The 13413-nt window shown below is 33.3% G+C and overlaps 1 protein-coding gene across 2 annotated transcripts in view; it reads left to right on the top strand.

Moving 5' to 3' along the window:
* Positions 1-13413, top strand: part of thw (chitin-binding domain protein thawb) — a 94614-nt gene that overhangs the window by 40192 nt on the left and 41009 nt on the right. The window contains exons 1-2 of one of the 2 annotated variants that reach the window (XM_089084501.1): positions 4979-4997; positions 5311-5359. The exons of the other annotated variant lie outside the window; for it this stretch is intronic. The gene's annotated coding sequence lies outside the window, so the exon portion shown is untranslated. Of the gene's footprint in view, positions 1-4978; positions 4998-5310; positions 5360-13413 lie in introns of those variants that run through there. 2 annotated transcript variants of the gene reach the window in all.

Consider the following 13413-nt stretch of genomic DNA (forward strand, 5'->3'; position numbering starts at 1 on the left):
ACGTAGCGGTAAAATGAAATGGCGAGCGGAGGAGCGATGCGAGGAGTTATTTGATTAGGATGGATGGGTACATGCGTACGATAAGTCGAGGTGTCAGTTTCGCAGCCTGTGCAGCCGCGGGCCAATGTCCCAGGGCGTGGGAGCGCGTGTCGCTTAATTGCCACACTCTTTTCTTCTTGTCCCACCGCGGAGTGTTGCATTGTTCCGCGCGGCACATAGGCACGCGGAAACACGCGCGTGTAACACCGAGAGGAATATTAAGATGCCGGAAGGACGCGTTCTCTCGCGCCTCTCGGGCGGGTTACGTGGCTCCTACCTTACTATTGTTTCGACGACGACGCCGCCGCGCCGGTGTCCTGGGCCACCGGCCGCGTGATAGAAAGGCCTGGAAAGACATCGATAAGGATCCACGATCCCGCCGGTGGATTAAGCCTCTGACGACGTAACGTTACGTCGTCCCGAGGAATAGGAACATTTTTAGAAAGTCGACGAACATCGACGTCGGACGATTATTATCTTTGCTCCTAATTCTCGCTCGCAAGTTTTTATTCCTCTCCACGTTTGTCGATCCATATTTTTCATTATATACGCAGAACCATAGTAATTAGACGTGGCTCGTATTGCCGCATCTACACGAGTTACGAGTGTCATGAAATATCTCCGCGAGATCTACCAATCTATTGCCGCGTGTGCAAATTTCATTGTGTTTTTATTTTATTCTATTTAATTATTGATTTCTGTGAAAAAAAAACACACTTTGTCTATTTTTATATGTAGATATATTTCGGAGGTTTCGTGCAAAATGCTTCATTAGTTGAAATATTATCTTCTTCTACGATCGTAATTGATTTTTTAAACGTACTTTTTGGTCCACAATAATGTATTCAGCTTTTTGTAAAAAATATATTTGGTGAAATATCTAACACAATGTCGAATAGGATTCTTTTCTCTTTCGTTGTGTATCTATTATTGAAAGATTCTTAACTTCTTTCAAACAATATTCTTCCTTAATTAAAATCCTTTAAATCTTTGTTTTTTTCGATTTCTTCTCAATAAATACTGTGCAATTCTTTTACTATAATTTTCATCTTTAATATTACTTTGTTATTTGTTTTTTCTTTATATCGCTGTTTTATCCCTTTTTTTTATACTTTTTTAAATAAACTTTTTTTCCTTGTTATTTCACAATTTTTTCTTTCAGTTTTTATTATTCTATCGTTTTCTATTCGTTTGTCCACTTTTCAACAATATTTCTTGAAAAATTAAAATTTTCATAAAAAAATTCTTATGGATTATTCTTTTATAAGTTTCTTTTTTGATTTCCTAAATATACGCGATTTGCAAAATTTTAAACCATTTTATTTTTTCCCCATCCGAATTTTCATAATGTGGTTATTTATTTGCAAATTTTCATTTTAATACTCTATCTATTCGCCAATTTTCTTATAAAATCTCCCTACTAACTGGATTTTCATTTGTGCTGGCTAATCTAGCGGAGTTCCTATCCGCGATCATTAAATGGGAAATTTATTTAGGAAAGGAATTCAACTAATATTTAGAAATCTAGCTATTTAAATATAGATTGATATTTTATCATTTTCCTCTATAATTACATGCACTTGCACATAAAAATCTTTATCAACCACTCACTCTTTTTACTTATTTTTATCCATATATTATTCGTGATTTTTCAGACCAGATGAACCTATGAACAGATGAACAAATGAACTTTCGTTGCTTCTGGCTACATTGCTCCAGATAGTCGCTCTAACCATACAGATATTCTGGTTGTATAGCCAGAGATTCTAGCCACATATAATCAGAGATGATAGGAAGGAAAAATATACTCCTTCAATTACCGATTCAATTACCTAATTCTTTGTTCGATTTTTACACACACACACACACACACACACACACACACACACACACACACGTTGATTATAAAAATCGTATCGATCGCGAGGCTCATTCAAACAGTAATAAAATATGAAATTTGTAATAATGATTTTTCAAGTTAATTTATTAATAATATAGTATTTTTACGCGATACACATGATTAATCTTCTGGATTAAGTTCTGGTCAAGTCAGATAAACGCGATTTGTTAGGATTTATTAAGGAAGAGAAAAAAAGATAAAAAAAAAAAAAACAGTAGTGATTAAATGATTAGTGAATCACTACATAAACCACGCACCACATAAGAGCACCCTTTCACGAAGTGATATCCAACGGAACCCCTCGAAATATTACACCCCTTTGCAATGTTAAATACGGGAGGGATTATCAATTACAAAAAGTCATAAATTTTAAAAAAATAAATTGCGCGAAATATGTATATATGTTATATATATGTACCTTGTATCATGTATATATGTATATATCATAGAATCGTCCTTTTAATGCGCTTACGAATCATTAATCATATCAGTTGATAAGCATTTACTATTATATTTATATAATACAGCAACAAATTTATAAAAGATAATATTTAATCAAGTACACATTTTATTTAAAAAATTATGTAGTTTTTTTTATTAAATATTTGTTAATATTGGAAATAAAATGAATCTTTTGCGAAATAATTTTTTTTAACATATTTATTTTAGGTATTATTTTTATTTGGACATATTTGTATATGCTTTATATTTAAATTAACGTTGTTGTATTTTAGTACTATACATTATCGGCGAATAATATTTATTTTTCATTTTATTTTCAAGATAACGGATTTTTAGAGAAAGATTACAACGCATACATAAATACACATATTGCGATTTTTACTCAACGTTACATCTATATTTAAATTTTTGAAAACAATAGATGCAGAGCAGTAAAATATTCTGTTATTTGTATATTTATAAACTACTCAATATTTAAACGTATTGCTTATTTCTGCGATTTTAAAATTATATTTATAAAAAATTGAATATTGATATTAATTTAAATAATACATAATGTTTAACATATGTTAAACATATGATGAAAAGAAAAGATTGAAAATAATTTATGTATAAAACTTTTTATTAGCGCATTGTAAAATCTATTACTCATTTATACATGTATTAATTAAATTAAGTATCTGTCCAATTTTATACGAATTACATACAACGTTTCTGTCCCAAAACTTTTAATTGAATGGAATAAATCGCTTTGTAGCAGTGCTGATGAATCTACAGAACAAAACGCAAAGTGTGCGATAATAAACCATTTTTCAAATTATAAGAGACATTCGACGCGCGTGCGTGACCCGATCGCGCGTGACCCGATCGTCGGGTCAAGTGTCAACAAACATAACGCGAACCGTTCCGTGTGTAGAGTTATGTTGTTGTCTCCGGACCGTTGCGTAGAGAGGACGTGTCTCGTCCGTAGTTAATTTTTGTATTACGTCATCACGCATTTTTGTCTTTGTTGGGACGACGCGTGGCTCAGTGCTTAACGCGATCGACTCATAATCGATGGATAGCAGGTTTAAACCTGGCTCTCGTCCCAAATATTATTTCACAAATTTTTGAGAGTTTCTTATGAAAACTTAAATACAGATTAAGAGAATACGGTGCTTAATAGCACAAGAGAGTAAGGAAAGAGTAAATAATAGAAAAAGTAGAATCAAGAAGACGAAAATATAAATTAGAAAGAGAGAACCTGTGGTACATCGCCGAGGGGAAACCACATTAATTATTCTCCTCACCCGAGGAGAAGTTGGAAAAAAAAGAGTTATTATTAACGCGACGCAATAAGCATGAGAATATCATAGATATCAGAAAGATACTTTGTTCTCCATTAATTGTCTCATTATATTCGCCTACCGCAACCGAATGATTCTCGAGATTCATGCGAGTTGTAAAGAATCTCTGGTCGAGACTGGTCGTCTATTCGAAGATGTATCGTGCGATTTATCTATGGACGATCGAAAATAGAAAAGATCGAAATTCTAGATAAACGTTTCTTCACTTTCCTCGAACGTTTTTTTACTTACTCGGAAGATGATTACGTCTTGAAAGATACCTAAACTCGTACATATCTCGTACTCGTACGTATCTCGTATCGCGCGTTGGATTATTCTTCATTTTTTTTTAGTTATCGGAAGACGATTATGTTTTGAAAGATGTTTTAAACTCATATACATCTCGTATCGCGCATTATTGGATTATTCTTCAGGTTTAGACTAATGTGTTTATTGCTTTCGCATCGAGAGAATAGGACGAGTTATTGTATCATGTGATTATCATATGACGGAATATAGATAATTAGTTGTGTTTAATCGTGTTTTGCTCGTATTGTTACGCGAATGAGTAACGAAAGAACATGAAATTGATAAGCGGCTCATCAAGTTTAATAGAAAGCATCATCGGTGAATGTGATATTTATAGAAATTTATTTAGTATAAATGTTTAATCCTGAAACACGAAAACCATCCGTCGATTCATTGTGCATACAATACACGTATTCACAAAATAATGCTTATTATTATCGTACTATTCCTTGATTTGATCATTTGCACGTTTAAATATTATTATGCGACAGATTAATAATTACAAAGAGAATTGTTTGAAATTTATAATAAATTTAATTCTTAATGCTTAATAATATATACAAAACATTGGATGAAGTATTGGACGTAATATTTAACATATAATGTATTAAACATTTATAGCAATAACAAACTGACATTTAGTACTCATTTTTTAAAGTGACAAAAAGAATCGATACTCTAAAGGACTCTAAAGGATATTTATCATCGTCGACTTTAATTAAATGATCGAACCGCAACCGGTTCGTCGTGTCGCGCGTTCGGGAGTCGTACAAGTAATTGGACTAAAGAATTCTTTTTTTTTAACTTTGCGAATTAATTGCGTTGTGATTAATCGTGAGTGTTTCTGTAAGCATTTTTCACGAGTGCAGTGTAAGAAGGAACTCTGACATCCTGAGAGAAGGAGGAGGAGGAGAAGGAGGAGGCCTAGGAGAGGCATCGGGCATCAGTGGAGCAACCTTGCGGTGAGTATTATTTGTTATTTGCACAAAAATCCATCTTTTTTTTGTTTTGTTTATTTAAATTGATTTTTTTATCTTGATGATTTTAAAATAATTAGAGTAAAAATTTTTTGAAATTTTATTATTGTTTATAAAGAATAATTTTACGAAAAATTTTATAGGTTCTTTCTTATATAAAATTCTATAATAATTTCATAACTATTGACATATTGAGAATGAGTAAAAAATTTAACGCGCTTATAATTAGTAGTTTTTAAAATATTGATTATTTAGAGCGCTGTTTTAATTTGGATGTTACATTTGTGTGTTGTTACAGAATCATCGTAGTCAACGTTGCAGATAACTCCACTGTTGCGCATCGGTCGGTGAGTAACAAAGAAACTTTTTTATCCATCTATATTGTTTGATAAATTGGCTATATAATTTATTGAATAAAGCAATACGACGTAAGATTTCAAATTAAATGTTTTCATCGTGAAACAATGGAATTTCCTGAATCATCTTTGATCTAATCAGTTCTTTTATATACATCACAAAAATATTTGACTTTGAAATAATAATATATATAATAATATATATTTTATAATATACGTATTATATATTGAAGATAATTTTAATTTAATATATTCTAGAGTAGGTTATATTAAAGATATAATTTTAATAATGCTTAAATGATATAATAAAGTCCAACATCATCGGTATGTTTAATTTTTTTAAAGATATACATGGCATGACAAAATTATATTACTAATGATATTCATTGTAAAGGAAATTCATTATTCTTTTCGGATCTCACATTGTACTGAGTTTCTCACCTGATACATTTTCGATGCGAGATATGTGTAACAACATTAATTATATGCAGGCGTTGTATATAAAATCGTATTCAAGAAATAATGTTGAGGACACATTATGAATTTGTTTGTCTTTCTGTAATTTTCGCATATTTATATAGTTTGGTATTTTGTCGCAATAATTGAATTTCTTCTCAAGCTTATAAAGTAAAAAAAGCAACGAGTAATATTTTGTACAATTGTACTTTTCGCGTTATTTTCCTGTCATAATATGTAAAAAAATTCACATGTTATAATCAAAAAATAATCGCGTGCGATTAACGCCGCAAGTGTCGTTTAAAGCGCCGCGCGATCATTGTCTTCTAGTGATTAGTGCGCACAATTATAATTAACCGCGTTTTCGCGACTTGTGTTGTGTAAATGACACGAAAGAACAAGAAACGAAGAGAAGAAGGCTTGGGAGAGACGTATCTGGCGACAATGAAATAACTATGGAGTAATCTATTATTTAAATATAATTAATTGTGTAATCTATATACATATATAAGAACACAATAATTTCTTGATTAAAAGATTGAAGCTACCCTATATAAAAATTGCAATACGTGCAATTACCATAACTTTACAACTCCATTAGAATATTAGTAAAGAATAATCTCTCATTAAAATATATAAAATAAAAAAAACTTTCGCGTGTTTTTAAAGATATTAAATGTGCACGAACATGTGTGTGAGGTTGGAAAGGATATTCCCAAGAGATCGTAATTTCCTTTGTTTTGAAACTAAACATTTTTTTACAACTAATTCGCACTCGCAGATTATCTGAAAATAAACTATCATGGATAGAAAGATTGCGACACTTTTTCTTTCAATGAATTTCGGAATGTATAAAAATCACGGGGACGCTCTCACGAGCCTTTTTAGGTGTTCTCAGTCAGGATTGAAATTCATTGAAGGAAAGTGTCGCAATCTTCCTATCCACATTCGTGTTGGTCGATTCAATTGGTGCACAATGAGATTAATAGAAAAAAAAAAAAAAAAAAAAAAAAAACAAGCTTGAGCACGCTTTGAACTTCACTGGTCAGAGATCACATCGACATGCGCCTTATAGGATCCGTTATTTCCGTCTCCGTTTGCTCGATCAAGATCCTCAATTCCCTTTCAACGGATCGCCGTAAGATCGATGTGACGGCGATGAACTTTCGTTAGCGATCGGTCACTCCGGCTCTTGTCGGTAATATCACGAAAGGGCGTCCTCTTTTCCGTGACTCGAGGAACGCTAGTAAGTAATACGCTTTTTTCCTTCTTTCAACGATGTTATCCAATCCCGCGCTGTCCTCCGAGAATCCTCTCGGGCATAATGGATGTCCTTCCATCCATCGGTGACATTTCGCCTCCGAGGATTTGAGATTGGCTAACAGGTCGTAATAAGTTTCACGCGGAGATCATTATTCTCTTATTAGACTCCGTCTGATTGTTCCTTAGGAAAGCGGACGCTTCGATCGCGGATGCATGTAATAATATCGCCTTATGTATATTATCTCGTCTTAGCTCTTACCGCGAGCTTGTAAGAAAAAGTAATTTCTATAAAAATCTATTTTTAATTTAGAATAATATAGATATAATTCTCGAGTTCACTCCGTGGGAATATCAATCTTAACGCGTCGAAGAAATGTATTTATCGCTTATAAATTTAATAGAATAATATGCGAATGTTTGTGATTTTCGTATTTATTAATAGGATATCTTTAGCGACCTAATTTTCTACTTCTAAGCTCCAAAAAAATTTATCCTAAAAATTAGAATTTAAATTCCAAATCTAACTTCTAAATTTCAAATCTAAAATCTAAATTCCGAAAAAAATTACAATAAAATTTGCTGAAAAGAGCATGTCCATATGCATTATTTTCTTATCTTCATTATGATCTTCGTCGGGGCTTATTGTTACCAAAGCTTTTACCGCCGCGCGGAAAGCTTTTGCTCCTGTAACTTTTAATTTTTTTGTTTATGCTCGCGTTTTCTGAAAACATGTGCGAATAGAACGTAGTGTGCGATGTGGTCTAAATGAAAAATTGAATATTCAACTGTAACGCTTTATCGATGCGCCATCAAAGTGTTTCCGTGACGATAGGTTTTCCGTGTATTTTCCGGAAAACCGTGTTTCTCACGTCGACAGGAATATTTAAAAGCCTTTTAAAGCTACCCGAGCATTCCCCGGTGGCTGTTTTGCCAATATGTACAACGTGTTCGATAAAATACGTTTTAACGCACGTAGCCGGGCTATTATACGATAGTTAATCTTTACTTAAGACCGTGTACCTGTTACCATCGTCATTGGATTTTGCGACACCACAGGTGAGAAATCATAGGTAATTTTCATTTGCAGTGTACATCGAAAGAAATGAATGTCTTTTTTTTTTTATGCATGCCATCATTCTCGCTTTCTACAGATTTAACCTGTAAAACGCGCCGCACAAATTCTCTTTTCATCTCTTATATTGATAAATGACCGTGCGATTCATTTGGATTTGTAGAGTTGAATTTTTTGATAGCTGAGGTTAAAATTTTTTCATAAATTTTTCCGTTGTGAAACAAAGAGATGCAAAAGATGCAAAGAACAAGTATATTCTACCGTAAGGAGAAATTACATATGATTTCTCGCTACTGACATCGTAGATTCAGTATGATTAGTCCGGAGCCTTCACTCCGGAGAATAATAGCTCGAGTTGAGATGATAATTTCACCTTTCGCTATAGTATGCTATTGGATCTGTGAAATTACAGTTTGCTGATTTGTTTCCCACATCTGACATCATTACGAAGTAGTATAAATTCCCGTACAACCGTGAAAATACTTTTTACGCGTCGTAAAGCGGGATGAAATACCGTTGCTGTATATAGTATTTAAGAAACTAATCAACAAGTTTCAGTCGCAACAGCCGCGAAAATCTCGTTGCTTCGTTGATTGCTTTCTTAAAGGATGCTCTCGAAATCTCTTTTAGAGTATCTAATCCTACCGAATTGCATTTCGTTTCTTTACGTTATTTTTTATAAATACATTGCTGGACGCTAATGCCTTGCGTATACATCAAATAATTCGTGTGATCTTTTCAAGATGAATGGGTTTAAAATATTACAGATAAAATTGTTGGTTTTACATACTATATGCTACATACATACATGGGATGTATCAACAAAATTCCAATTAGTTTTGTTTCTTTTTTTTTTTTCCGAGAAATTTTTAGCTTGTTTTTTTCCATTGCTTTGATGAAAATAAAGATAAAGCATTTCATATTAAAATTCTTTGCCTTTTAAATAAATATCGATTTTGAATTTTTCCGCAAATCTCGTTTCGTTATAAATATGAAAGAGAATGCGATCTCGTTGCAACCCTTTGATCATACTTGGCATTGATACTTCCTCCTGCGATTAATTAAGCTTCTGCGAATTAGCAAATTCGCTTATTGAAATATCAAATGGTCAGCTGGGCGTAACGAAAAGGCAAAGAAGCGGGAGGACAACGACCGAACAATTAGTTTGCATCATGACAGGGGAAGAAAGTAAGTCCTCAGGCTTGCTGACGCGACGTCAACAAACTGTCGGCTATAATTTATAGCGCGTGATGAATAATTCTCGATTCTATGGTCGCGAAGTTGAGACACGCCGCTAACTTTCCAAAATGGAATTGAATGTTCTGGTAAATTAATGCAATGTAAGATATTCATCGCAAATAATCAAGCAGTTTATAAATTTTTTTATAAAATTAAAAATGTATTTTAAATAATTTCTTTTCTCATTAATACCAATAATATCAATGAGATATAAATAATATTATATCTTTATATAGTGATAAAAGAAGAAATATTTTACATTAACTTTTTAGATTTATAATTATTAATAGCAAATTTTTATTAAATATGAATTAATTTCAGTAATATAAACGAGATTATCTTTTTAATTATCTAAGAGAATATTTAATAAAATTTGTAATATTGAATATTGTGATATTAAATTATACAATATTGCAATATTGTAATATTGAATTATATGTGTAATATATGATTTAAGATAATATTTAATTAAAATATAGGGAAATGAAATATAATATCATTATCGAATTTATTATGAAGCTTTTATCAATTAATCTGAAAGAAATTTTAATTTAATTGGACATTTTTTAGTTTAGTTATCAATTATGTTACTTTGAGGTATTAGAGAATTTCTTTCGTTGCCATAAGAATACCTCATATTAAAACAGCAACGTTGAGAAAGTAAAAGCTTGGATATAATGAAAGAAATAAAAGACAAGGAAATCAAACATAGAAAATTAGGAGTAGAAAATTAAATTTCGGTATATATGGGAAACCATGTTTCAATACGCAATCAAGGAGTCATCAAATTGTTCTTTTATTAGTCGAAAGTAATTTCCTGTTCTTCATTTTTTTTTTTTTTTTATATTTAATTCCTTATTCCCATTTATTGTGTCTGAGTCCTAACCAGTAGATTGTGTCAAAAAGATAACGCACCCGTTAATTCAGCTTCGCATTCGAAACTTTCATGCTTTTCCTGGTTCCCTTGAGGTACGCGAATGCACGTTTAAAAATATCCTTTCTCATACTTCAACGCCTCTTAAGTACCTTGCTTGGCTTCGTTGCGTTACATCGCAGTGTAACCACGTTCGCGCATACGTTATTCAAGAAAAGTGTTCGCCATGAGCCGCGCTGGTACCTCGACTGTAATTTGACTTTTTCGCAAGGGATGTATTTTCCTCTTTTTTTTTTTTTTTTTTTTTTCAACAACACGTGCCGCTATTATTACTGGCACGAAGAAGTGAATCGGGAGACAATGGTGCGCAGCAGCAGCGTCGTTTCGTTTGCATATACAATATATTACAGGCAAACAGGACAATATAGGATTACGGCAAACACTGGCTTTCATGTTCTCGTCACTGTCGCGTTCGCAGATTGTAATCGCATCATCGTTAAACGGCACGTATTAAAAAAGGGAAAAATATATCTTTGATACTACTATTGAGGATTGCAGGATTGAACATGCAAATCCGATAAGTAATATCAAATAAAGTTTTATATTAATTAATTAACATATTTCTTTTTTCTAATTTCAAAAAAAAAATTAACACAAAGCGTAAAATTGGAAACTTTTTGCAAAAAGGAAGGGCATCCGTAATTATTTGTTAAATCTTCCGTTTTGCAAAAAATATCTTTGTCTCCACATTGTAGTAGATTACGGAACTTTATTTCTTATAAATTACAATCTTATATTATAATCTCGTACAAAATCTCGACAACGTTTTGCTTGGCGCTCGGAAGATATAGCATTCTAGCATTTCTTTTCCGCCGATTCGCGTCGGCGTCGAGCACCCCCTCTCGGATTAATCATCCGTGCGGGGACGGATTTATAGATGCTCGCAGGCAGACGATCGTGCTCGCGCGAATCGAAAGGCGAATCGCGAGTGTTGCGCCTTCGCTCGCCTTGGCTCGGCTAATATCACAGATGAAAGTGAGTTTACTGGCGCGACGCGTTCGTCGGTAAAAGGATGAGCCCGCGAGTTAGCCTCTCTCTTCGCCGCGATAGGAGAGACTTCCTCTCCGCCTCGCGCATAGCCGAAGAGAAGACGAATAGAGAGGCGTGGGAGATCGTGTCATTCACCAGGTAGTGCTTACTACGGTGCTATCGGTACGTCGCATCACGAAGAAACGATCGAAAGTTGCGCTCCGCGGCCGCGGCTGCGGTTACTTTTACGGTTCTGGCTTTACGTTATGGCACACGTCGTGACCCTCACGGCGATTCGTAAAACGTTCCGCGGAACCGTCCGGTAACCGTGATGATACATCGCATCGCCTCGAGGCGCTCCGCCGCGCTTCCGCTATTATCCTCCAGTGTATCTGTGAAGACGATCTTTTCCCGGCGAGAAAAGATCCGATTTAGATCCGCCTTTCTTTTCTTTTCGAAATTCTTGATATTTAGCCCGATGAAATTGAACGATGACTTAAAATCCGGCTCCGTTACGGCGAGGTAGAGAAAAGAAAGAGAAACGATATGGTAAATGGGAAAGCACAGCTTGTCTATTTTAATTTTAATTAACCGATCTTTTTTAATTCAATTTGCGATATCTTTTCGTTGAGATCTGTCCACGCCTTTGACATTGAAACAAGTAGGCTTTTTATCTATCGGCCTACATTACTTGCCGAGAGTCGAGAGAAAGTATCCGGTGCGCTCGAGATTGTATATATAAATTGTTTCGTAAGATTTGCATCAGTCTTTAGAAACGTCGTATCTAATGAATTTGGAGATGATGAAATTTCACGCGACTTTTCCATGCTCTTTCATGAGGATTTTACTTTATTTTATAATACATCATAATGTCAGCCACTGATAGGAGAAAACGAAAAAAATTTCCTAGCGATTAATAAAGTTAAATATATCCGTGAATAATAAGAAAAAAAAAAGGAGAAAGCAAAGACCAAATTGACAAGTCTAGCCTTTCAATCACAAAGAGAAGGATGAAGATTAAAAAGAATAAAGATTTCGTTTTTCTTCTTCCGTTCATCTCAAGTATATTTCTCTTTCCCAATCTTATGCTTATTTGATAGTCAAATCGGTCGCTATGCTATTATTTCGCATTTCGCATTTCTCATTTTTAAATTTTACGCGCACGAAAAAACACTAAACTCTCCAAAGTTTAATGATACTCAATTTACTTACTCCTATGTGATTTAGAATTTTTACTTACGAATCGCGTAATCGCCATTTCTATTACTGTAGCCAATAATGCGATTTGGAAAGGAGCAAATTAAGTTTGAACCTTCTTGTATACGTAATAATGACGATACGTAATAAAACGACACAATCCTGGTGAAGACTTAGATAAGAATCAGAGAGTCGTGACATCGAAAGTTCATAGCAATAGAACGCGCGTCCTGAATGGAACGTTATAGGTAGCCGCAGAAAGGCGGTAGAGGTATCGTAACGATAGCTGTACTAAGAACAACTATTACAACAGTATTTTAATTTTAACGAAAAAACAGACATATATCTCGCGCTTAAATATTTGGCGTTATTTTCATTGCGTTAAATTTGCAGAAGCCAGACAGTAGTTTTAGAAACGAAACGAGTACATGAGTTTTAAATGAAAACAATTCAAAATATGAAACAATGGAATCTTAGCGAATGCAACCAACAAATGTGTGGTCTTAGCGTTATTGCTTTTGTAAATTAATGTTTCTTTATAATTGAAATTGTAGTAAAACGTAGAAAGTTTGCTAACCAATTTAAATTTAAAATGTCATTCTTACGAGAATATCGATAGCTTCTTTAATCATGGGACATTAAAATTACTTAAAAAATTCAAGTATAATTAATTTCTTTAATGAACTAAAATTAATTTATAATGCATTATTTGAAAATATCACGACGACGCTAATTATACTTGATATAGGTATAATTAATAGTTCTGCATGACATTTCCTTAATTATTCATTTCTATTACAATTTTAATTTTGCAATTAGATAATTATATAGTTAATGAGTTATTCGTTAATATTATATAATTATCTTATATATAAGTAACATAGATTAAGTGATTAAGTGTGAAAATTTGAAAGT

The sequence above is a fragment of the Pogonomyrmex barbatus genome, unplaced genomic scaffold, assembly GCF_055798465.1.
Source record: "Pogonomyrmex barbatus isolate J1 unplaced genomic scaffold, ASM5579846v1 scaffold9, whole genome shotgun sequence".
Taxonomy (NCBI): Eukaryota; Metazoa; Arthropoda; class Insecta; order Hymenoptera; family Formicidae; genus Pogonomyrmex; species Pogonomyrmex barbatus.